This window comes from Canis lupus, chromosome 38, assembly GCF_048164855.1.
Source record: "Canis lupus baileyi chromosome 38, mCanLup2.hap1, whole genome shotgun sequence".
Lineage (NCBI taxonomy): Eukaryota > Metazoa > Chordata > Mammalia > Carnivora > Canidae > Canis > Canis lupus.
In genome coordinates this window covers 14,257,137-14,282,311 of record NC_132875.1, presented here as the reverse complement: position 1 = coordinate 14,282,311, position 25,175 = coordinate 14,257,137, and the positions used below count along the sequence as shown (strand labels likewise).

The 25,175-nt window shown below is 34.0% G+C and overlaps 1 protein-coding gene across 1 annotated transcript in view; it reads right to left on the bottom strand.

The window, feature by feature from the left end:
• Positions 1-25,175, bottom strand: part of LOC140626765 (uncharacterized) — a 441,573-nt gene that overhangs the window by 181,228 nt on the left and 235,170 nt on the right. The gene's annotated exons all lie outside the window — the stretch shown is intronic.

Below are 25,175 nucleotides of genomic sequence, written 5' to 3'. Positions count from 1 at the left end.
AAACCCCTCTTCCCTTAGCTAACATAATCCTTAATACAAGTATATTCTATAAATCAGTACTAAGATAAAGACAAGGAATAGAAAAAATAACACACATGGGAAAGCTGCAAAGGTTACAGTAGTTTGCAAAGTTCTCTTAACTTTTATCCCTGGACAATAATTTCTAATTTTCTTTTAGTTCTGTGCTGGGAAATCCTGCAATCCTTTTACCTTTTGCATTTATTGCTCACAGTGGGGCTTACCAAAATTCACCCCTTTAATGCCTTCCATTTAGGACAGAAATCTTGCTCTTCAGTGGTAATCTCAATCATTTATCATGTAGACCTAAAAATATAGTCTTCTCAAATCTGTGCTTTTTTCTGAAGTAAGTAATTTGCCAAGTTTGGAGTTTTATAATTGGTGCCATCAATTTCTTTATTTCAACTGTTTCAGGCTACAACCATAATTCTTATATATATACATATATATATACATATATATCTTAGATATATACGTATATGTATGTATATATATGATATATTTATATATCTATAATTTATATATATAAATTCCAGAAATATAAATTCCATATATATATATATATATATATATATATATATATATGTTTCTTTAGGATACCTACACGTAACTCTGCAGTAGATGTGTATTCTTTGTGTCTACATTTCTACAATATCAACATCCATATGTGCTTTCATAAAAGTACATGCCATTTTCATAAATGTAAAATCTTTACTTGAATCCTTTCACTGGCATTTTCCATTTAAAAATTATAAATATTTACTTATGGTTATTGAGGGTTCAGATTTCCTCTTCCATAAATAGCCTTTTATATCCTTTGTAAACTTTTTTACCTTTTATTTATTGATATGCAGGAAGTCTTAATACAGTGCTGATAATGGCTAAGTGTTTCATAAATGCTTAGAAAAAAATTATATTCCAGTCTGGAGTTTGCTTTTTTCTCTAATATTCCTTTGCCCTATATAAGATATCAAACTTTCTTTTGTTTGTGCTATTCATGCGTTTCTTTTCTTCCTTAACCTCATATAAAATTATCCTCCAACATTTTAAAACATATTTTAAAGTTTTGCTCTCATGGAAAGATGTTCAGGTCATCTAAAGTTTATTCTCCCTCTCACTCCCTGATCTCTCTTGTTCTCTTTCAAATAAATAAATAATCTTAAATGGCCACACCAACATTCCCTAGATCAAAAAATAAAAATAAAAAAAAATTAAAAAAAAAACATTCCCTATATCTCTTCTTTGCATTTGTTTCCATAGCACTAAACATCACATAAAAATTATAAACTGGGCACCGGTATGGCTAGTGGTTGAATATCTTCCCTTGGCTCAGGTCGTGGTCCCAGGGTCCTTGGATCGGGTCCCACATCGGACTTTCCATGGGGAGCCTGCTTCTCCCTCTGCCTATGTCTCTGCCTCTCTCTCTGTGTCTCTCATGAATAAACAAATAATGTATATAATATAATATATATATATATATAAGCTTTGCTTATGTATTTGTTTTTGTATATTTTGTTTCAAACAAAAATATAATCTCCATAAGAGAAGAGCATTTTGGCCATTTTGCTATTACTTGTTCAGAAAAATACCAAATTTCACAGCTGGAGCTCAAAATATATTTGTTAAATTTATATTCCAAAATCTGAAAACAGTTTCATTTTTGTCATCTTGTATCAAAGTTATTTTGTTGGGCTAATATTACTAGAAACATATTTTATCACTCAAAACATATGTAAAGCAGAGCTCCCTAAAATAATAGAAAATTCTAGGGGAAGTAATGATTCTGGATTAAAGATCTTTTTTTTATTTATTCATAAAAGACAGAGAGGGAGAGATAAAGAGAGAGAGAGAGACACAGGCAGAGGGAGAAGCAGGCTCCATGCAAGAAGCCCGATGTGGGACTTGATCCCGGGTCTCCAGGATCACACCCTGGGCCGAAGGCAGCGCTAAACTGCTGAGCCACCTGGGCTGCTCTGTATTAAAGATTTTTAACTTGAAAGATAATGGGAAGGAAAGTCCAGTTAACTTTAACACTTTTCTTCCGTCTGTTTTGTTATTTATTGAAAACGTGGACATAATCAGTTTGGACATTAGTCCAGCAAAATTTCAGCTACCTTTAAATTTTGGAACCAAAATCATTGTAATTAATCAAACATGTAACATAAGTAGATACACATTCTAAAGTTTTGTCTTAACATCCAAAAGAATAGTTTTGTTTTTGTGTGAATTATAGAAATCTCTGACTCTTAAAAGAACACAGCTCTACCTGTACTCTACATTTTTTTTCTCATGTAGTATCTTCAGAAAACATTTGGCTTCTTCTAAAAAGCACATAATTCTAACAATGTAGATTGCATATCTTCACTTATATTGCTGTAACCTAGTACTTTTCAGAGATTTTATGCCATTCATTGCCTAAGTATGTGGAAGCTTCTTTGAAATAATACTATACCCTATTCCCCACTCCAAGCATACACACACAATACACCCTTCAGTTGCACAATACTTTTTGGAAACAGTAAGTTGGTGATGATCACAATCTTGAGTGCATAGTTCCTTCCACATGTAGAGCTCATCGTGAAAATAGATAATTAACATTACACAGAATTATTGAATTAATTATTTGTCTTCTTTTAATATAGCAAGCATAGCAGGCCTTTTACAAGGCAACGGGCAGAGAGAAATATCTTTCTTCAAGAGGGTTGATAGCAAGTATGAAAGAAATGGTTAATAAAATAAGTGTAAAAAAAAAAAAAAGGTTGCAAGCATCACAATACTTCCATGGGTGGCTATCCACTTTTTTCAATTTGGTTTTCGAATGATGCTTTAGAAATTGAGCCTGAGCTAGAGACTCAAATGTGTAAGATAGGACATTGGCCTAGATATGACCACTTAGAATGCCAGAAAAAAAGAAAAAGATTGCACCAAAAGAGAGGTTAGTTGAGTATGTAAACGGTGAGCACATACGAAGCAAAAGTGCAAAAAGATGGATCTAAAGATTCTTTCACTCATTCTGTAAGAAATTCATCAGGCTGATGCACCTTGACCTAACCCAGTATTGTTTTTCACTAGTAGGTGAATAATTAAACAGTTGTATGCCACATGATGGAATATGTTGTGACTAAAATTCTTTCTCTCTGATACTTGTTAATGTCATACATTTATAACATAATCCCTTTATTTGTGGGCGTCAGTGACAAACATCCTGGAGCTCTGATTCCAAATATACAATTTACTAGATCTGCAGTCCTTGAGAAAAATCACTTAATCTCTCTAAGCCTCTGTTATTCTTCTATAAACTAGGGATAATAATCCCTACAGTAAAGGATTATTGAACAGATTAAAGATAATGCATGTAAAGAGCACTTGGCACACTGCCTGATGCACAGGAGGTAGCCAGTGATTAAATGCTGTTTTATTCTTGCCCTTATTATTATTTGACTCCCCACACAGTACACTGGTGTGAATCTACATCATTTCAGCAATGAGTGGCATATCTGAACTGACAGTTGAATGCTCTGGAGTGTGTCATTCCTGTTTTTCTTATTCTGGAGAACAACTGATCTCTAGTATCTGCTCTGATTTGAAGCTAGTCATTTCAGGTACATTTAATGATACTTCCTATGGGAAATGACCTCCGTGAATACTAATTTACATAATCAGAAGGAAACCACTGGGAGTCTTAAAAATGTCCACCAAGTGCAAAACCATCCCTGATACTCTTCTAAATCACAGCTTTGAAATCAAAGGCAGTTCTGCAAGGTAAGCAGCATGGCTTTTATTCAGTCAATCATTCTCATAAGATTGCAATTTTAAATATTTTATTTATTTATTTATTTATTTATTTATTTATTTATTTATTTATCTATGAGAAGAAGAAAGCATGAAAGGTGGAGGGAGAAAGCAGAAGGAGAGGGAGAAGCAGACTCCCTGCTGTTCAGGGATCCCAAAGTGGGGCTTAATCCCAAGACGCTGAGATCATGACTTGAGCCAAAAGCTGATACTTAACTGCCTAAGCCACACAAGTGCCCCTATAAAGTTGTGATTTTATGGCATGCCTGATTAATCTAGAAGTAGTAATTTCGTATACTTATTAAATTTCTCACTGCTAGGTAATGAAGTCCGTCAAAGATGTTGGAGCATCACAGTAACAATTCACTCAAAGGTCCCCAGTGGCCTTAAAGATAGAATCCAAGTCAGACCAAAGCCTTTCAGCATAATGTCAAACATTTAGCTTGCAGCAACCTAGTGGCTTTTGAAGAGTCAGTTTAGTAAAGTGATTAAGAATCATCTCTGAAGGGCCGCCCCGGAAGCTTAGTGGTTTAGCGCCACCTTCAGCCCGGGCGTGATCCTGGGGACCCGGGATCAAGTCCCATGTCAGGCTCCCTGTGTGGAGTCTGCTTCTCTCTGCCTGTCTCTCTCTCTGTTTCTGTCTCTAATGGATAAATAAAATTTCTCTCTCTTTTTTTTTTTTGTATAAATAAAATCTTAAAAATAAAAAAAGAATCATCTCTGAAGATCCACCCAAATTTTGAATGTCAAGTATGTTACTCACTAAGGGATGTTAAATAAAAATCTCCAAGTCTCAATTTCCTTATCTGTGAAATAGAAACAATAGTAGTTAGCTTAATGATTAATGGGAAAACCTAAAACTAGTCCCGCCCTTTACTTCATAAAGAGTTCCTGCTTTTAACTATTTTCGAAGATATTTCTTTGCTGAGGCAAACTGGCATCCCCTTGTGAGTTGCTTATAAGGAATTCTGCTTGAAAACGTTATAGTGGAGGACTGGAGGATTTAATGGAAAAAATATAAAAATAAGGGAATATAAGGAAGTATTACTGATACCAATGCTATATTGAAGAGTTAACAATTTCTACATTTTTCTACTATTTGGGGGTAAAATGATAGGTCTACATAGCAGTAATTTGTTTTTCTAAATAGATCACTCATTTAAATACATTATATGCAATCATTTAAAGATTTCACTATGAAAATGCCTAAATAACTCTTACAATTGGCAAGTAGTTTAGGATTAGTTCTGTAGAAAAATGTGTATGTATAACATCAATCTTTCAAAATATCTGAAACAGAACGCTTTTGCTTATAATATTTAGATCAAAATTAAAAAAAACATAAAAATCTTTCTTTAAAAAAATACATTGATTTCGCAGTTTTAATATTGAGTGGTTTCTCCAGTGGTCAAAATACTGTGTTAAAATTTTATTTATTTTCAAATGACAATGAGTACTATTAAAATATTGATTTGTAAAAGAAGAAAGAAAAATAAAATTCTTAAACTACTATAATTAGACTTTTAAATAGATAATTACATGGTTTAGCTATTCCATAGTCATTATAAGGTTTAGTCTGATATCATGGTGAAATATTTTTTTTTTGCTGGAATTTATACTATTGATGAGAAACTCAAGCGAAAGAAAGTATAAGAATTATAATTCTTTTTTTTTTTTACCTTTCTGTGGATATTTTTCAGAGCTTTTATTAAAATTGGCACTTTTCAATATAGATTAACAATCACTTTCAAACATCTAATTAATTTCTTCATGTAATTAAAAGGAAAACTATGCACTGGACATAGATACTTTTCTTCAGTGGTCCAGTTCTGATCTGTTCAATAGGGAAGTGAAGTATTGGAGAAGAAATTCTAGGATATGCATCTAATTGAAAATATATTAAAGAATTATATATTTTCCTAGAATATATTTAGTTATCTGAGTTTTGTATAAGTAAAATGTTCCTAAACAATTATAATAAGTATTTACTATTAATGGCTCCATTACTATATTTCTGTCACCACAGCTATATGGGATATCTATTGTTTAATAATAGCATTTTTCTACTGTTTTAAGAAACATTGCTAGATCTACCATAGTCAATTAAATTATATTCAAATAGATGCCTCATTAAAATATGTAACATGGTAGTTTAAAATATAACGCATTTGAAATAATGGTTTCTACTATATGGAAAATGTGTTCAAAACCTCACCTAAGAAAACATCATTACAAAGAAAATATATTACAAAAGGGCAAACTATATACTTTTTTAGAAATACCATTTAAAAACATTTTGTGCAAAGTATGTAAATAGCAAAGGACTGCTAATTGTGCTCACACTACTGGATAACAGTGGACCTTTTCTGAATTTCTTTAGTGCATTGTGCTGTATTTTAAGAGAGAGCTGGCTATAAGCTGCTCAATAAGTATCACTTAATGATAGTCTATTTTTGTAAGTTCAAAACATTTTTCACCCTATTTCACTTTGTACCTTTAAGATTTTTGCTTTATTTTTCTATTTCACTTTATTTGTCATTTCTTCCTGTTATACACATGGCTGCAGTTTTACTCCTTTGTGCTTGTTGCAATTTTGTGAGTTGTTAAGATTATTTTATATTTTCCTTCAAAGTATTTTCTGAGTTTGATTCTGAGTTTTAATTTGTTTTACACATTCCATTGCTAATATTGTTTTTTTATACTGGTTTTTGAATTTCTGATTCATACTATTTTTTTCATATCTGCAACTTATTGAACGAGTAGTTAATGGAGAGTTGCGCTGCCAATTTCCTCTGATTTGGGGTTCTTTTGGGGGGAGTTAATTTAGTGAATTTTTCTATATTCATAATCTGTACTGAATTTATTATATTTTATTTATATAACATTTTACCTTTTTTCCTTTATGACTATTTTGTACTGGAGTTTTTATTTTTTATTTATTTATTTATTTATTTATTTATTTATTTATTTATTTTTGTACTGGAGTTTTTAAAAAGTAATAGCATATGATCATAAAAGTTGAAAATGACAGCAACCATGTAACTTAATATATATGGTCATTGAAAGGAGCACTTTCAGTTCCTCATTCTAGTGCAGTTTCTTTATAAGTTTTATTTTTATTTTTTTAAAGATTTTATTATTATTTAAGGGACAGAGAGAGAGAGTAGAGAGAGGGAGAGCATGAGCTGAGAGGAGGAATAGAGGGAAAGAGAGAGGCAAACTCCCCACTGAGCAGGGAGCAAACATAAGGCTCAATCCCAGGACTACCCAGGATCATGACCTGAGCTGAAGGCAGAAACTTAACCAACTGAGCCACCCAGGTACCCTTCTTTACAAACTTTAACTCATTTTCTTTCAAAGTAGTTGTTACTCAAAAATAGAGAAAAAGAAAATATAACAAAATTATGGACAAAAACCAGAAGCAACTCATTTTTATCTGTACAAAACCACTAACAAATCACTTTTTTACTTATTCATGATATAAGTTTTAAGTATATTGAATAATTTTCCAGTATTATAAAGAGCATGTTGTGTGTTGTATCAAAAGAATTATAAACCATCACCAAGTGGGACTTATCTTGGGCATGCAAGCCTGGTTCAACACTCAAATATCAGTTAATGTAATTCATCATATTAACAGGCTATAAAAGAAAGAAAAAAATCACAGATTATTTCAAAAAATTCAGAAAAAGCATTCGGCACAGTCCAATACTTCCTTCATAATGAAACTCTCAGTAAACTAGAAATAAAGGAGAACTCATCAATTGAATAAAGAATATCTACAACAAAACAAAACAAAAAACCCACAACTAACAATATACTTAATGGTGAGAAACACAAAGCTTTTCTACTAAGATCAAGAACAGTGCAATGATACCCTGCTCATCACTCCTTTCCAACATCATCCTGGAAATCTTAGTTAAGGCAATGAGATAAGACAAAGAAAAAAGAAAAGTGTATATATAGATTAGAAGGGAGGACACACAAAAAAATCTTTGTTCATAGATGACATACATGATCATCTGAAAAAATCCAAAACAATAGGGGAAAAAAAAGGAGAAATAAATAATTATCACAAGGTTGCAAGAAGTTACGCTTTTGAACATACCAGTTTTGAACAAATGAAATTTGAAAATAAAGACACAATACTATTTACATTAGCAACCATGATAATTAAATATTTAAGTATAAATCTACAAAATATGTATAAGATCTATATGAGGAAAATGCTAACAAAATCAAAGAAGAACAAAACAAATAGAGAGATAGCCCATGTTCATGGATAGAAAGACTCAATATTGTCCAGATGTTAGTTCATCTTGATCTATAGATTCAGTACAATCTCAAACAAAATCCTAGCACATTATACAGTGGATCACAAAACAAACTAATTCCAAAGATTATAGAGGCCAAAGACACAGAATAGCACACATAATATTAAATAGTAACAAAGTTGGAGGGATGACAGTATTTGATGTCAAAATTTGCTACAATGCTTCTTTGTGATAGGATAAGAATGGATAAAGATCTTTATTATGTTCTATTGATATATCAATAGAACATAATAGAAAGCACAGATATAGACCTATATAAATATAGTCAAGTGATTTTACAAGGGAACAAAGGCAATACAATGGATTAAAATATATTCTTTTCCACAAACAGTGATGGAACAATTGGACAACTACTAGCCAAAACAAACAAGCAAACAAACAAAACAAAACAAAACAAACAAAAAAACTAGACACAAACATCTTATGCCCTTTACTCAAAAATTAACTCAAAATGGATGCAGATCTAGATGTAAAGTGCAAAACTATATAACTCTTAGAAGATAATAAGGAAAAATCTCTATAACTATTGAAGCAGGAAAGTGAAGTTCCTGTCTCATGAAGTCGAAGAATGAATCTCATGGACAAAGAAGAATGAGCAGAGCAATAATATTTTATTAAACAAAGATACAGAAAATCTCAGGAGTGAGAGGGGTCTTGACTGTGCTGCCAATGAGGGCTTTTCATCTCTGGCTCTTTATTAGAACTTACCAGGAAACTTGCTGGTGGTTATGTCAGTGGCCTGGAATTAAACATGACATTTATACATTGTGTGAGAGTTTTTGTATCTGTGACATCTATGATCTATAGATATGCATTGCTAGGCCTTATTAATCTTTATAGTGAACTTTTCCTTTGAGGCCTGATTAGTTTTTGTGGTTATGTTTATTTTCTGTGGTTAGAACATAATTATTACAAAAACATTTCAACCCTAGTGACTGCGATAGGGTGGTCTTAGACTTTATTCCTGATCTGTATTTGTTATGCCTCAGCATCTGCATACCTGAAATATCCTCAGAGCCTAGTTGGGGCCCCTATCCTTTCCCTACCTAAAGTCCCATCCTTTCCATATTCACCATGACCTTGGTTAAGTGAGGATTTTGTAGATACAGCACCAAAAACACAAGCCATGGAAAAAAGAGTTGATAAGCTGAACTTCATTTACAGTTAACCATTTCTTCTCTGCAAAAGACACAGGCAAGAGAACAAGAAGACAAGGTACAGAAGGAGGGAAATATTTGCAAAAGGTATACCTGATAAAATACATATAGCAGCCTTGTAGATGCAACCAGGATCACCTTCAGTAAGTGAATGGATAAATAAATACGGTGCTTCTAGACAATGAAATATTATTCAGTGCTAAAAGGAAATAAGCCATCAAGCCATGGAAACAAACAAACAAACAAAACTAAAACAACAGCAACAGAACTTGGAAGAAAACTGAAATACATGTTACTAAGTGAAAGAAGCCAGTATTCAAAGATTACTTTCCATATGATTCCAACTCTAGGACATTTTTTTAAAGGCCAATTTATGGATACAATAAAAAGATCAGTGGCTGTCAGAGGCTGTGAGAACAGGGATAAGAGATGAATAGGCAAATATAGCAGATTTTTAGAGCAGTAAAACTATTCTGTGTGATATTATAAGGATGGACACATATCATTATATACTTCCAAATCCATAGAATGGGCACACCAAGGGTGATCCCTAATTTAAACTATCGACTCTGAGTGATAATAATGTGTCAATGTAGGTTCATTAGTTGTAGCAAATGTACCACTCTGGTAGGGACTGTTGATTATGGGGGAGATTATGCATGTGTAGGAGTAAGGGTATATGGAAAATCTTTGTGTATTCCTCTCAGTTTTGCTGAAGCTAAAATAAAAGGAGAGAAAAAGAGAGAGACAAATACCTACAATTGCTGGGGTGGAAGGAGAAGCTTGTGAAACTTATGACCACCAATATTTGCAAAAAAAAAAAAAAATCCTAACTTCAAAAAAATATAAACTTTGGTCTTGGTTACCTTTTTGTTTTGTTTTGTTTTCACAAAAATGTGACTGAATTTTCTTACATTTGCTTAATCTATCATAGAATAACAATGATGGCAAAAAATAAGAGCAGTAGTTTAAGAAAAACAAATAGTAACAATTATTGAACACTTTTTATATAAAAGGCTATCTCTTAAGTACTATACACATTTTTTTAAAGATTATATTTATTTATTCATGAGAGGCAGAGACACAGGCTGAGGGAGAAGCAGGCTCCATGCAGGGAGCCTGATGTGGGACTCCATCCCGGAACTCCAGAATCATGCCCTGGGCTGAAGGCAGATGCTCAACTGCTGAGCCACCCAGGTGCCCCCATGCACATTTTTAAAAAAGATTTTATTTATTTGAGAGAAAGAATGAGAGACCATGAGCAAGAGGGAGGAGTAGAGGAAGAGGGTGAATTCCAAGCAGACTCCACACCGAGCAGGGAGACTGACATGTGGCTCAATCCCAGGACCCTGAGATCATGACTTGGGCTGAAGGCAAACACGAAAGAGACTGAGCCACTCAGGCACCCCAGTACCATACATATTTTTTAAAACAATTCAGATCTCCCAGAAAATTCTATGGATTTAATTATATTATCATCTTCAACTACAGATGAGAAAATAGAAACTAACAGATTTAACCCTTTGCAAGTTGTGGCAGCTAACAAGTGGTGGAGGCTAAATCATTTCACTAGTGTTTCCATTTCCTCTTCTCTAAAATGAAAGTATTATAATACCTACATGAAGAGGATGATTGCAAGGATTGCCTGAGGTGATGATACCCGTGGAAACTTTCATCACATAAATTGTGCTGTAGGTTTATTTATATATTCTGTCTCTACATCTTTTAATGTCAATATTCAAGGACATCATTACAAACTTGGGTTATTGAACTTGGTTTTAGCAGTTTTATCATCAGACCCTAATGACCTGTGTGTGTCTGGTTGCCTTTAGAGTACATGCTTTGAGGATTTAGCCATTTTCTAGTGCATTTCTTTTTTCTTTCTTTATTATAATTTCTTTCAGAGCTACTTGCCTATGATGTACATAGTTTTATGTGTATTATATGATAGACTCTGTACAAAATTATTGCACCTCTGCCCTAGGCTGCTGAATTGAGACTTCTGTGCATAGTTAATATGTCTACTGACAAAATCCCTGCTGGTTATTGGATTATAAAGTAATTGTGATTCTTGCTAGAAAAGGCTCTGAGCCAATAGATATGTGCAAAAGGCAACTAGATGAATTTTAGAATGGAAATTTTGATGAATCTATTTTGGGTATAAAGTTCTTTTTTCCTGTACTCTTGGATCTTGAAATGTTGTACTTGCAAATATTGTTAATTAAATGGAATTAGAAAGGAATAAAGTCATGTTAAATGTGCTGTAAGACAATGATGAATGATAACTTAAACGAGTCTTAAATATGAATTTCCTCTCTTTACTCAGTCGGATCAATTCCAAATCTTATCATCTTATCATGTGGAGATGGTTTGCATATACAAAAAGAAAACAAGAAATTATAGTACCGTCTGAGAAATTGGAAATTCTAATTTCAGGCATTGTAATGTGTTACATAGAGAGTTTTAATTTTGTGTGTTAATGTGATAGCTGCTGTTGTATTTTGCCAGAATATTTTATTAGTTGTAGTAAATGGATAACTTATGTATATCAGTGTATGGGCTAAGGATAGGCTGCCCCAAAATATGCCACTTTGGCATAAATAATATTTCCAGTTAAAAGTAATGAAAACCCAGCAGATGCAGGAGAGGCTCCTGACTTCCCCCTCAAGTGTCTAGATTTACACTGGAAAGGAGAGCCAGAAACAAGAAGAGAACTATTAACAGAAACCACTCTTTACCTAATGAACTTATCTGCATAATAGAACAAGTTTGTTTTCCCCAAACAACCCTTTTCACCTTCTTGCTAATGCATTTTCTCCCCTTTATATCTCAGGTCCCTACCCATCACCATAGCTCCTGTAAACTCCTGTTGCTTCATTGTCTTTAGAATTTCATATCTGTGTGGATTACCCATACCTACACCTATTAAATTTTATCTTTCTCCTATCAATCTGTCTCATGTCAATTTGACTTGAAGTCCAGCTGGAAGGTCTATAGGGCAGAGGAAGATCTTCTCCAACATCAGGAAGCCAGAATATTAATTTATAAGACAAAACACCATAGAGGAATTTTTCTGAATTTAATTTTTTTTCTTACTGTTAATATTCTTTTCTCCCTCCAAAATGTTAACTAAACCCTATGAAAATCCTCATAAAGACAATAAAGATAGTCTGTTAAAACAAGATTTGGGTACAATCCAAATCGTTTTGTTTATGATTTAAAAGATGGGATAAATCAAAGTACAACAAACCCTTTAAAACAAAGTAAATAAAAATTATTAAGCAGACTTCAAATCTAAGGCATAACACTAAGAAATTATGGATTTTAATTACTTGGAAGAACACTATAAGTTGTTCAATGAAGTGGGAGAGTTAGGTTCTTGTCTCACAGAGTTGAAGAATCAATCTTGCAGACAAAGGAAAGTGAGTAGAGCATAAAGTGATGGAAGCTTATTAAGCAAGGGTACAGAAAAAGCTCTCGGAGTGGGAGGGATCTGGACAGGATTGTCATCGTGGGTCTCCACTGACAGTCTTTTATTAACAACTGACCAGGGAGCTTGTGGCCTTATCATTCTTGTGAAGTCTTGGTTTGAGTAAGGACTGGTGATAACATCTTTAATGACTTACTTCTTTGGGGTCTGTTTATTCTTTGTTGGTCACAGATGACTATCATAAAAAAGACACTGTCTCTGCCCAGGCATACCTAGGGCAGAGTGGTCTGATTTGTTCCCTTATGTCTGGTTTCCTTACACCTCAGCATTTTTTGGATTTCTGTGAGCCTGATACCATGGCCCCCTATCTATTTTCTCCCTCCTAGCCCTGCATGTTTCTTACTCATCAATACATGTTCTGTGTCAGCCTTTTCTTTTTTCCAAGCTATCTTTTAAAATATTCATGTGGGAAGGCAGAAGAAAAATCATTAAATTTCCTGTCTCTAGAGCAAAGAGACTAGAAAAAGAAGAGTACCTCCCTCTTGGTCAAAGGACAGACTTTGTTTTCCTGACCAGAGTAAAGAAAATAATGTCTGTCTCAAAAGCAAAGATTATACGTGTTTCTTAGCAGACTCTTGCAAAATTGGGAGTTTCCTAAACTCACTATTCCTCACCTAAAACATAATCCACTGTTCGGAAAACAATCTCCTGGATCCCTAACTCACAGCCCCCTGGAAATTAGGGGACAAGAGCAATTGATGTGAGCATGAAGTTCTCATTGTTTGGAGTAAACAGTCCTTTGTCTCTCAGGAGTCTTGTGCATTTATTTTACTAGTGTTTATGAAACTGTAGCAAGGAAAGAAATCTCACAATTTTCACCATTTTTGACAAACTCTTCTCTTTAAGAACCTATATTTGGTCTTGACTACATTAAAAATATATATATATCCTAAGTCTCTTTTGGAAGGAGGTCACTTATAAATAAACACAATCTCAATGCCAATTACAGTATCATATCCAAAAATCCTTCTCACAATTTATCTGAATCTCCTAGCTTATTATTTCATGGACTTTAAATTCTTACACCTTAAGGAAGAACAAGCAAACAAACAATCCACATGATCTGTTCTCTCTTAATTCTGCAAATCTAATGTGATACCTTAAGCTAAAGAGGCAGTTTAACAATCTTTAAATTGAAAGACTCAGAAGCAAGAAATTCTGGGTTCAAAGCCTAGATATGCAACTTGTTTTATTTAGGGAAATTAATTTATTTTCAGTACATCAATGTACTTATCAGTAATTAAATGATAATATATCTCTTCATTTTTTCTATCAATATCCACTTCATTATGTTATTATGATTGATAAGCTAACTCAGAAAGTTCTCATGTGAAGTATTCACATGGTAAATATTCCCAAATATCCATTAATATTTCAATAATTTATTATTGTCTTGCCATATATTTTGGTAAAGAAAAACAATTTAAAATTAAAATGGTATACTTTATTTTTTTTAATTTTATTTATTTATTCATGAGAGACACACACAGAGAGGTAGAGACATAGGCAGAGGGAGAAGCAGGCTCTCCGTGGTGAGCCCCATGCGGTACTCAATCCCAAGACCCTGGGGTTCACAATCTGAGCCAAAGGCAGAGACGCCCAACCACTGAGCCAAATAGTAACCCCAAAATGGTATGCTTTAGATCAGTGTTTTGTAGTAGAGATTTCTTTGATGATTGTATTGTTCATATTCTGAGTTGCTCTATCCAGTAGCCATTAGCTAGTAGCTACTATCAGGGACTAACTTTTTAATTGCATATATCATCAATTAATTCATATTTAAATAACATCTGCCTACTGACTATTGAATTGAACAGCACAGCATTTTGCAGATCCACTGTTCATATTCTTTTGTATGGTGATTTATTTTCAATGCAGTTTTTAAAATATACATAGTAAATAAAGTAACCTTTTGAGTAAAATATAAGACTTTAAAAATTGATGTCCTGTGCACTGCCTTAGAAATTTTATGTATTGTTTTCTATAATCTTCTATAATTTTGTAAATTTTAAAAGAAATTGTTATCTATGCTCCTCAATGTTCTAAGGTATTTGACTTAAATCATATCTGCTAAAATAAAAATCTGTACATCTTTCTTTTATGGTAACCTTGATGGGGAAAGGATTAAAACACAAAAAGGAAGAATTTACATGGCCATTAGGTAGAACAGGATTATGAGTCTTTGAATAAATAAGGAGAGCCACAAGATAAAGAAAAGGAATGTTTTCAAAAGAACTTTCTTTCTTTCCTTTTTAAATATTTTATTTAAATTCTATTTGCCAACATATAGTGTAACAACCAGTGCTCATCCCATCAACTGCCTTCCTTAGTGCCTGTGACCCAGTTACCCCACCCCTCGTCTCCCTCCCCTTCTGCAACCCTTTGTTTGTTTCCCAGAGTTAGGAGTCTTTCATGACTTGTCTTCCTCTCTAGTTTTTTCCTACTCAGTTTCCCTCATTTCTCTTATGGTCCCTTTCACTATTTCTTATATTCCACATATGAGTGAAACCATAAGCTAATTGTCTATCCAATTGATTTATTTCATCCATCGTAATACCTAAAGAACTTTTATATGCTAAAGAGGACCTACAAGATACTGGAGGCCTTGCCATTGTCAAAGGCTTCCCTTTAGGAAGTCCTCAACATTAAGACAGTTGGGAGCTTCCTGGAGGAAGGTCATACATATCCCACCTAGAAGTTGGGGGCGGGTGTTGCTTGTGCTTTGTCCTCAGCTAGCCTTATGCTCCCTCATCAATATCAGTTGTAAGTTAAATGTTTTACTGAACAGCCAATCCATAACAGCCCATCACTGTTACTTTTGAGCCTTTAGTGAAAATCCGTTTTGCCTACAAAGTATAAATGTTGGGAGGGGAGCTAAGCCACTTAGACTTACTGAATTCATTAAAATAACCTTATAGGGCACCTGGATGGCTCAGTGATTGAGCGTCTGCCTCTGGCTCAGGGCATGATTCCAGAGTCCTAGGATGAGTCCTGCATCAGGCTCCCCATAGGGAGCCTCCTTCTCCCTCTGCCTATGTCTCTGCCTCTCTGTGTCTCTCATGAATAAATAAAATCTGTAAAAAAAAATAAAAGAAATAAAATAATGTTGTAAAAGCAAAATAAAACCTGATTAACTATAACGAAACAAATAAATTCATTGGTGATTTAATTGTTTGGTCAAAAGTTTTAACAGCAATGAGATTTGGCAAATTGACCCTCAGTAAATTGAGAGTTTTCAGTTAAAAATGGATATGGAAAGAATTCCAGTGGCTGTTTTTCTAGAGAAAGAAGGCACTTGGGATACAAGATTTTTACCTAATAGAGACATAATGCCTTTATTCTTAATATACCTATCTATTCTATTCAACATGACTATACTGCTCTCTGTTCAAAATGAGAATGATGGTTTAAAATAGTAATGTGCAATTTAGTAGTAAGGAAACTAACACAAATCAATGGTGGCATAATCCAAAAGGTCCAGGGAGGGGTACAATTAGAGAAAATAATTTACTATAGAACAGAACATACAAAAGTAGTTACTTATGTGTATCAAAATTTCTTTCTTCCTTTTTATTGCTATTTATAAAATATCCTCCAATGTGGTATTACTGCTTATCCTTTTTTCTTGAAAAAGTATTTTATTTATTTATTTGAGAAAGAGAGAGTGAGGGCATGAACAGGGGGAGAGGCAGAGGGAGAAGGAGAAGCAGACTCCCTGCTGAACAGGGAGCCCAACATGGGACTCGATTCCAGGACCCCAGGATCATGACCTGAGCCAAAGTCAGATGCTTAGCCAACTGAGTCACTCAAGTGCCCTTCGGTTTAAGTTTTTAAAGGGCATATTATTAAGTGACAGAGACCATGAAATAAATGCAAATAGAGTGCCATATGTAATCAAAAGTGACAGATAACTTTCTGTTGAGTTATTCATGGAAATCTAGGTGTAAGTGGTAGCTTTTGAGCTGGAAGTTAAAGCTCAGGTAGTGTTTTGGAACAAAGAATTCACAGGGAATATCAGGGATTGCAGAAAAGTAAAATGAAACTAATTTGAAATTACAGATTATTCTATAGAAAATTTACCCATACCCAGAGAGAACTAGTCTTTTCCCCCCTTTACTTTGATGATCTGAGTTAATAAGCAGGGACACAATAGAATACTTAAATAAAAATGCAAATAAAATAAATCCCACTTTTAATCAAGAGTGAATTGTTATCTGAGAATATACTAATTTTCTACTTGAATAAAGCATCTTGTATGGGAAAGTCTCCTGTATGAGTGCAGCACAATACAAAGGACTTTATAGTTGCAATTTTCTTGTAAAATGTTGGACATGGAAATAAGCCATATCCACAAATCTCACTGAATTATGCTAAATAAGCTTTAATTAGTAATACTTTGGGGCAATGTTTATGAACACTTAAAAATCCAATGGTATAATTACATATGTTGCTCTGTGATTGTTTGGGAAACAAATGATACAATGGCAGAATAATTTTCATGAAAAATGCTCCTCAAATGGCCAGGCTATTCAAAGAAACTTACACATATTTTCCTTTAAGAATATAATAAAAATTAGCAGAAATATGGAAAATTTTCAGTACTGATATATGGTGAGTTTACTTAAAATACTAAAAGCCCATACATGTAATTTATGAACAGTATTCAAAAGAATTATTCCAAGCAAGAGAACATATTTGTAAAACTTTACAATATTAACAAGAATGCATGTAGAGTAGATAAATATGCATAATTTTTTACTGCAAAAAGTATATGAAGATGGAATGAGAGGTAAGTAATAAAAAGACGTCTCAGTGAATAAACAATAAATAAGTCAGTTTGGAATGTTCTTCTATCCTGTTAATCTACACATATTTTTTTAAACAATAACAGCACTTCTGATTAGCAGTTAAGACCAAGTAGAGTAAGTGTTTCTGTTCTTTCAAACACTGGTAAAATGAATGTAAATAGGATTGTTAGTTTTGAAATCTCACAAAGACAAAAAAAGGGTGAGAGAGCATGACAGAAACAAAATTTTCAAATCTGAAAGGCAGATGGATATATGATAACTGCAAATAGCAAACCCAAAGTAATGAAAACAAAATGGTTTTTGGAAAAGTTGGAAATATTCATAGGTAAAGAATGGAAAATAACAGGTGTTTCTGAAATAATATCAATGTGGGGCTAGAAAGAGAAGTGGCTAAAAGTCTGTTGTAATAATAGATCTCAAGGCCTCACAGTCCCTCTTACATATGGTCAAAGCTTGGAGGTATACTTTCAGAGAGGGGAAAAAAAAAGCAGGTAAAATATATATAAATGACAGAGACATGTGTCCCTCACCCTCACTGGATGTCAGGACAGTGATAACCAGTCATGTTCTAGACATAGGAAAACAGAATGTTTTTGTCAAAGAGTGATATGAGCATCCTGAGCAAAAACACAAAGATATTTAAAAGTTTAGAGTCAACCAAAGAAATAATTCAACCAACTGTCCCACAGTGAAGAGGTAGGGCCTGTTAGCCACCACTTCAAAGCAACAAACATACGCAGAAATTCTGACTCATTTGGTGGATCCCACGAACAATAAGTCACCAAGAATTTGAGAAGAGTTTGCATCAAGAAAGATTGAGACCAGTTAACAGAAGGAATATGTTATATGTTAATATGAAGGAAACAGTATCTTTAGGAAAGGAAGACAATTGATGTCTTTAGAGAGAAATATTGCACCCATGAAAGAAGAAATGTATGGCATACAAAGAGAAACAAATTCAAATATGAAGATCAGAAATCGAAACACACACACACACACACACAAATGAGATAAGATAAAAGGATTGTCGATGATCAGTTCATGAAGTCCATCCTGCAATCACAATTTCAGAAAAGGATACCAGGTGAAAAAAGGAAAGGAAAATTTACAATAAACATATATTAGAAATGAAGGATGAGTGTTTCCAGATTGAAAAAGATTCCTAACAGCCAAATATTTTGTTTAAAAAATGTGTTCATGAGGGCAAAATATTGTAAAAATGAAGAATACAAAGGACAAAGGAAATATGCCAAAAGCTCTGGAAAGAAAGAAAAAAGGCCGCATGTAAAGAGTAGAAATTAGCACAATTTCAAGTTTCTTGTTAGCATTGCTAGTACCCAGCAGGTATACAAATGTCTTCAAAATTGTGAGTGGCAAACAGTCTCCCTCCTAAATGTGACATTCAAATAAATTGCCAATGAACTATCAATTTAGACAACTAATATAGCCAAAACCCAATATGCCTCTTTTCAGGAATTTATTAAAGAAAGTGTTCCACTAAAATATGAAACCAAAAAAGAAGAAAGATGTGAATTCTTTTTTAAAAAAGATTTTTTAATTTTTTTTATTGGAGAGAGGGAGAGAATGTGCATGAGTGGGGGGAGGGGCAGAGGAAAGTGAGAGCTCCCAAGCAAACTCACCCAAGTGCCCCAGAGGACATAAATTCTATATAACAGGGAACTCCATACAGAATGGGAACTCCATACAGAGACCTCCCAGAAACAGAGCTGTGCATCAGGCTTAGACAGCATCCCATTCAGTTACCCAGCAATGCCAAGGGAGCCAGCCAGGCAATTTGTATTTTCACAAACTGGAAGCATATATGCTATTGATGACAGTTAAGGATCCAATTATCAAGAGATACATGAAGAATGAAACAATGAAAATGAGGTAATTATTAATATTACAAAAATTTTAAAAATGCAATCATGTATACTACATGGCTCAATTGTTAATAAAATATTATACACCTATAATGAAGTAAACGTAACAAAAATAATTATATAAATCTATTGGAGAATATATTGTATGTGTGTGTTTACACATGGGAATGTATGAATTGGATGTTCTTCTCCCATAATATTCCATAATAACCCATAATCAACAAAAATGAGAGGTATAGTATCTTATTTATGGTTCTGTAATTATACCACTATCATTTTTCAATATTCCATGAATTACTGTCTAATAAATTTTAAAATCTTAAGACATTTTTATAGGTTTTTTTCATTACTCAAAATTATTACTTACAAAAAGCCCATAATGATATTAATATGAAGATATAATGTTGGTAATAGTTTTAAATATTTAAGACTTGACCACCCACTAATAAATTATCTAAAAACTGTGCAATAATGAAACATCGTAGTTTTCTTAGCCTCATTAAAAAAAAAGACAGAGACCTTGTTGTTAAAAGGATAATGATGTTCCAAGAGATTCTTAAGCAAGAGCAATATAAGAGAAAGTGGAGGAAGCAGGAATAATAAGGACTCAATACCAATGATGTATTAGTGAGAGAGATATAACAAGTTTTGAGTTCTTCCCATGGTAGAGAGAAGGAAACTTACCTTAATCTGTATATTATTTAAACTCAGGGAATATTGTAGTTCTTCAGGATATTTGTTTGGTCACTACTCTTGTTTATCCCTATTCTTAGAGGTAGGCTTCATGCTTTTGCTATAATCGATGACTTCCATTGGCTATGAATAACAGGTAGAGGGGGGCACTTGAACAAGCCTCTAATTCCAACAGAATTTTTTATTCCTCTCTAATGATAATTTTACCTTTGGGGCGCCTGGGTGGCTTAGTCAGTTAAGCATCCAACTCTTAATTTCAGTTTAGGTCCTGATCTCAGAGTTGTGGGATCAAGCCCCACTTGGGCTCTGTGCTCAGTGGGGAGTCTGCCTGAGATTCTATCCCTCTCTCTCTGCCCCTCCCTCCACTTGCGCTCTCTCTTCCTCAAAAGAATGAATGAATCTTTAAAAATAATACTTTTAACTTTGCAGGTTTACTGCATTGGAATCTTAAAATTCACAGAACACTAGAGAATTTCATTTAAACAATATGATAATTCTAGTTTCCTATACAGGCATCCATTTTGAAGATTACATTTAGATCTTCTAGTGTAGGAATATACTTTCTAGCATGCAAAAAATACAGCACTTATAAATTGTTTTCTGCAAAATTTTGTCTCTTCTAGACATTGACTTAATCAAAATGATAGTTAACCATCAAACAATAATTCATTATTATATATTCCCTGAGTTAGAGTCAAGGTGAGGATTCTGTGGTGATAATCAAGAAGATCATGATTTATCCACAGTTCCAATTTAAATTCAAAAGAAATTATCAGAATTGTTAAAATTACCAGCAGTCCATAAAGAAAAAAAACTTTATAACGTGAATTAATGCATAAAGACAAATCAGATGAGCAGAACATCTCAGCAGGCAATGCTAATAAAACTTGATTTTATGAAAAGAAGCTGGCCAGCAGTTATCAATACTAAAATAACTAGCACCATATTCATTCTAATCCATTTTAATAAACTATGGTTAAAAGGCGAATTCAGGTTTGGGATAAAATTATGTTGTATAATGGAGAAAAACAGCCCAGTATATACATATTAGAAACCTACAATATGTGCATTAGTCATGCATAGTAGATAGATGATAGATGATAGATAGATAGATGATAGATAGATAGATAGATAGATAGATGATAGATAGATAATTTACAAAATTCAGGTGATGCTAGAGGTATGAAGAAAATTTGGCAATGATTGACCGAGGTATCAAAAATTATGTTTAGACCACCAGATTCTTGTGCTTAGCAATTGATTTATATCTAAGGAAAGTAATTAGTGCAGCTCAGGTCTAGAGTGTCTCCGTTAATAGAAGGTTCAGATTTTTCCAACAATAATGCATTATTAGTAGGCCTTAGTATAGAATCTAAGGAAGGCAGAAGCAAGGGAAATGAAAATAGAGTTGACGTATAGCTTTTCCTCATCTTTCCTTCTGAATTTTTCTCTTTATAGTCCCAGTTGCCATATATTCTATAAAGATACCCCAGTTAAATTTTTGGCTGGTATTTACAATTTTCCTTTTCCTAAAGATCCACAGGCAAGAGCAATTCACTTTGCTCTTATATTCTGCTTCTGCTGTATGAATAATTTTTTCCAGTCAAAGATTTTTATCAATGTGTTAAGTAGTATGATGTCATAGCAATTGGTTCTTTCATTATTTTTTTAAAGGTTTTATTTATTTATTCATGAGAGACACAGAGAGAAAGAGGCAGATACACAGGCAGAGGGAGAAGCAGGTTCCCTGCAGGAAGCCTGATACCGGATTGGATCCTGGACCCCAGGATCATGCCATGAGCGGAAGGCAGACTTCCAACCACTAAGCCACCCAGATGTCCCTAGGTACATAATTTATTCAGATTTCTGAATTCAGTTTTTATTTTAACTCAATGGCCTTTTTCTGTTTCAAGAACCTGTTCAAAATACCATCATTTAGTTGTCTCATCTCCTTAGGATCTTCTGACTTGTGATTGTTTCTCAGACTTACCTTCTTTTTGATGACCCTGACAATTCTGATGAGTACTAGTCAGGTATTTTATAGAATGCCCCTCTGGTGGGATTTGTCTGATGTTTCATGATTAGACTGAGTTATGTGTTTCAGGGAGGAAGACTACAGAGGTAAAGTGATACTTTTGCCACGTCCTATGAAGGATAAAAACTGTCAGCATGACTTATGATGATGTAGTGGTAAGATTTGGATGGTTTGTAAAACATATCCAGGAAAATAATTATTCATTTCTTGGATGGGAAGGATTGACTATCATTGAAGACAGGTAAAATCATTTTTAGCCAGACAAGATATACTTTCATTGTTGTGTACAGGTAAACAAGAATTTTCTAAGTATTTCTTGTCCTATACACACTTCTACAAAAATATAATCCCTTGAAATGACCTGCTTAGAACTCTTTACTTAAGCTCCATGTAACAGTGTAAAGCATTTAGACAGAACTAGAAGGCTTATTTTCTATCTGAAGGCTATTTTCTATCTGAGGGCATTTCTCTTGGAGAAATTGAACTTCTTTTTTCAAACTCCATTTTCTCTTCTGGCATTCAGAAAAGGAAAAGAAGGGCAGCCCCGGTGGCGCAGTGGTTTAGCGCCTCCTGCAGCCTGGGGTGTGATCCTGGGGACCCGGGATCGAGTCCCACTCGGGCTTCTGCGTGGAGCCTGCTTCTCCCTCTGCCTGTGTCTCTGCCTCTGTGTGTGTGTGTGTGTGTGTGTGTGTGTGTGTGTGTGTGTATGTCTCTATGAATAAATAAACAAAATCTTTAAAAAAAAAGAAAGGAAAAGAAAAACAAAATTTGGAAGTAACTAAGATGTAGTCAAGAGAATACACAATAAAGTAAAGGAAATTCAGATTCTCAGTGAAATGTGAAAAACAGTGGCCTATGTGTAACCGGGCGGAGTGCCTTCAGCATTGCTCGATGACAGCGCTGCCCCCAATTCAAAATACGTAGAAGCAAACAAGCAATTCCTAGGAAGTACTTCTGTATCTGCCTCACTTCAGGGGGTTGTGATAAGCAGGAGTAAGGAGAAAGAAATCATGAGAAATTTTTAAAAAGGGAGAGCTAGGAATATGCCTACATTTTACCTAAAACCACTCCTAAAAAAGGTAGACCTATCCAAAGGATGGAAGCACCAAGAAGTGTGTGATATGAGACAGAAATGATCAACACTATTTGCAACCAGACAAGTCTTTCTTATGGAGGCTGTCCTGTGCATTGTAAGAAGTTTGGCAACATCCCTAACCTCCACTCAGTAAGCAGCATATCTAAATCTTGCCTCCAACCGGCCCCCGCCCCTCCCAGAATTGTTAAACCAAAAATGTTTCCATGCGTTGTACAATGTGCTATGTGGGACAAAACTGTCTCTTCTTCTTCCTTTGAAAACCATTGATATAAACAGAAGGAAATTAAAGTCCATGCAGTTTGAAGTTTCAGTGTCTAAAAAGCATAGGTTCTGTGGCAAAAAAAGGCGGGGAGGGAATATATAAAGAGTAGTACTCTAACCACTGGTTGGTGAAAGAGAAAATAGTTAAAAGGGGGAAAAGCAGAAACTTTCATGACAAAAGAGAACCGTAAATCAGAGAACACACCATCCCTTCTCCTACCTCTGAAAAAATAAAAATCTCATACTCACTAAAGAATCTGTACTTTCCTACCCTGACAGAAATAAATACCATTAAACTCGAAATCCTGTATACTACCCACATTTGACCAAATGAATATGATGTGGGAAGCAAAGGCAAAAGAAAAATTAAATTTCCTTACTATTTACAGCCCATTGACAAATGCTTGAAACAGGCAGAGTAACATCCCCCTAGGAACTCAGCTGCCTCAATGTCAGTGCTTTGCTAAGGGTAAAAGGTAATCTTAGTTTAACAGTATCCCAACCCCCAGGGTCCTGTAGGTGTACTTTTACATATAAAAAATCCTTTGGAAACTTCCTTTATCTCTACCCCCCTCCAAGATACATGTTGGCAATTATCACCCAAGCATATGGCCCACCAATATACACCTGAAGGGTCTCATGACTAAGGTTTTATTAGACAGTAATAAATGGCCTTTTCCAATGATAGCTAGTTCCTTTAAGGTCCTGGAATCCTTGCTTCCAAAATTCCTTAGAGATTTAGGCTCTCCCTAATCCCTTCCCAACTTGAAAATATATTATAGGCCACTTATCACAACCTCAGCACAGCTCTTGCTGCCTACAGGTCCTGTCCCCATGCTTTTACTTTTCTTTTCTTTTCTTTTTTTTAAAGATTTTATTTATTTATTCATGAGAGATACAGAGAGAGAGAGAAGCAGAGACACAGGCAGAGGGAGAAGGTCCCTGTGCTTTAGTAAAACCACCTTTTTGCACTAAAGAGATCTCAAGAATTTTTTCTTGGCTGTCAGCTCTGAACCCCAACATTTACCTACATCAAGTAGGGAATAAATAAATCCATGAAGAGTGTTTTTAAATATCAGGAATGAGACCTAATATGCCTCAAAGAATGAAATAGTGTCCCCGAATAAAATCACCATAAACCAAAGACAACTGTCAGATGGCTTTCAAATAAGTAATCATATTCAGTATCCAATATATTTATATATAATTATATGTAATTATATATACATACATTCAAGGATAGGAGAATAGGAAAAAATCACATTGAGTGCAAAAAGAAACAGAACAAAACAGAACAAAATCAAGAAGTTAAAGTGAAAAGATAGTTAATTAAACTCAAGAAAGAAATGAAAGGAAAAGAGAATGTGATCTTTTTTAAACTCTTTTTTACCTCCCAGACACTAAAGAAAGGAAATAGAAAACTCAGTAATAAAGACTAAATTGGAAGAGAGAATACATTAATTAAAATTTCATAAAGGGCACTGAAAGAAAAAAAGCCAAACAATAACTAAGAGAATAAAAAGGAGATAAAGACAAAGGTAAAAATATGTATACTGAATCTTACATGGAACAGGCCAATTCTCTTCAAAAAGACATCTCAGTGTGTTA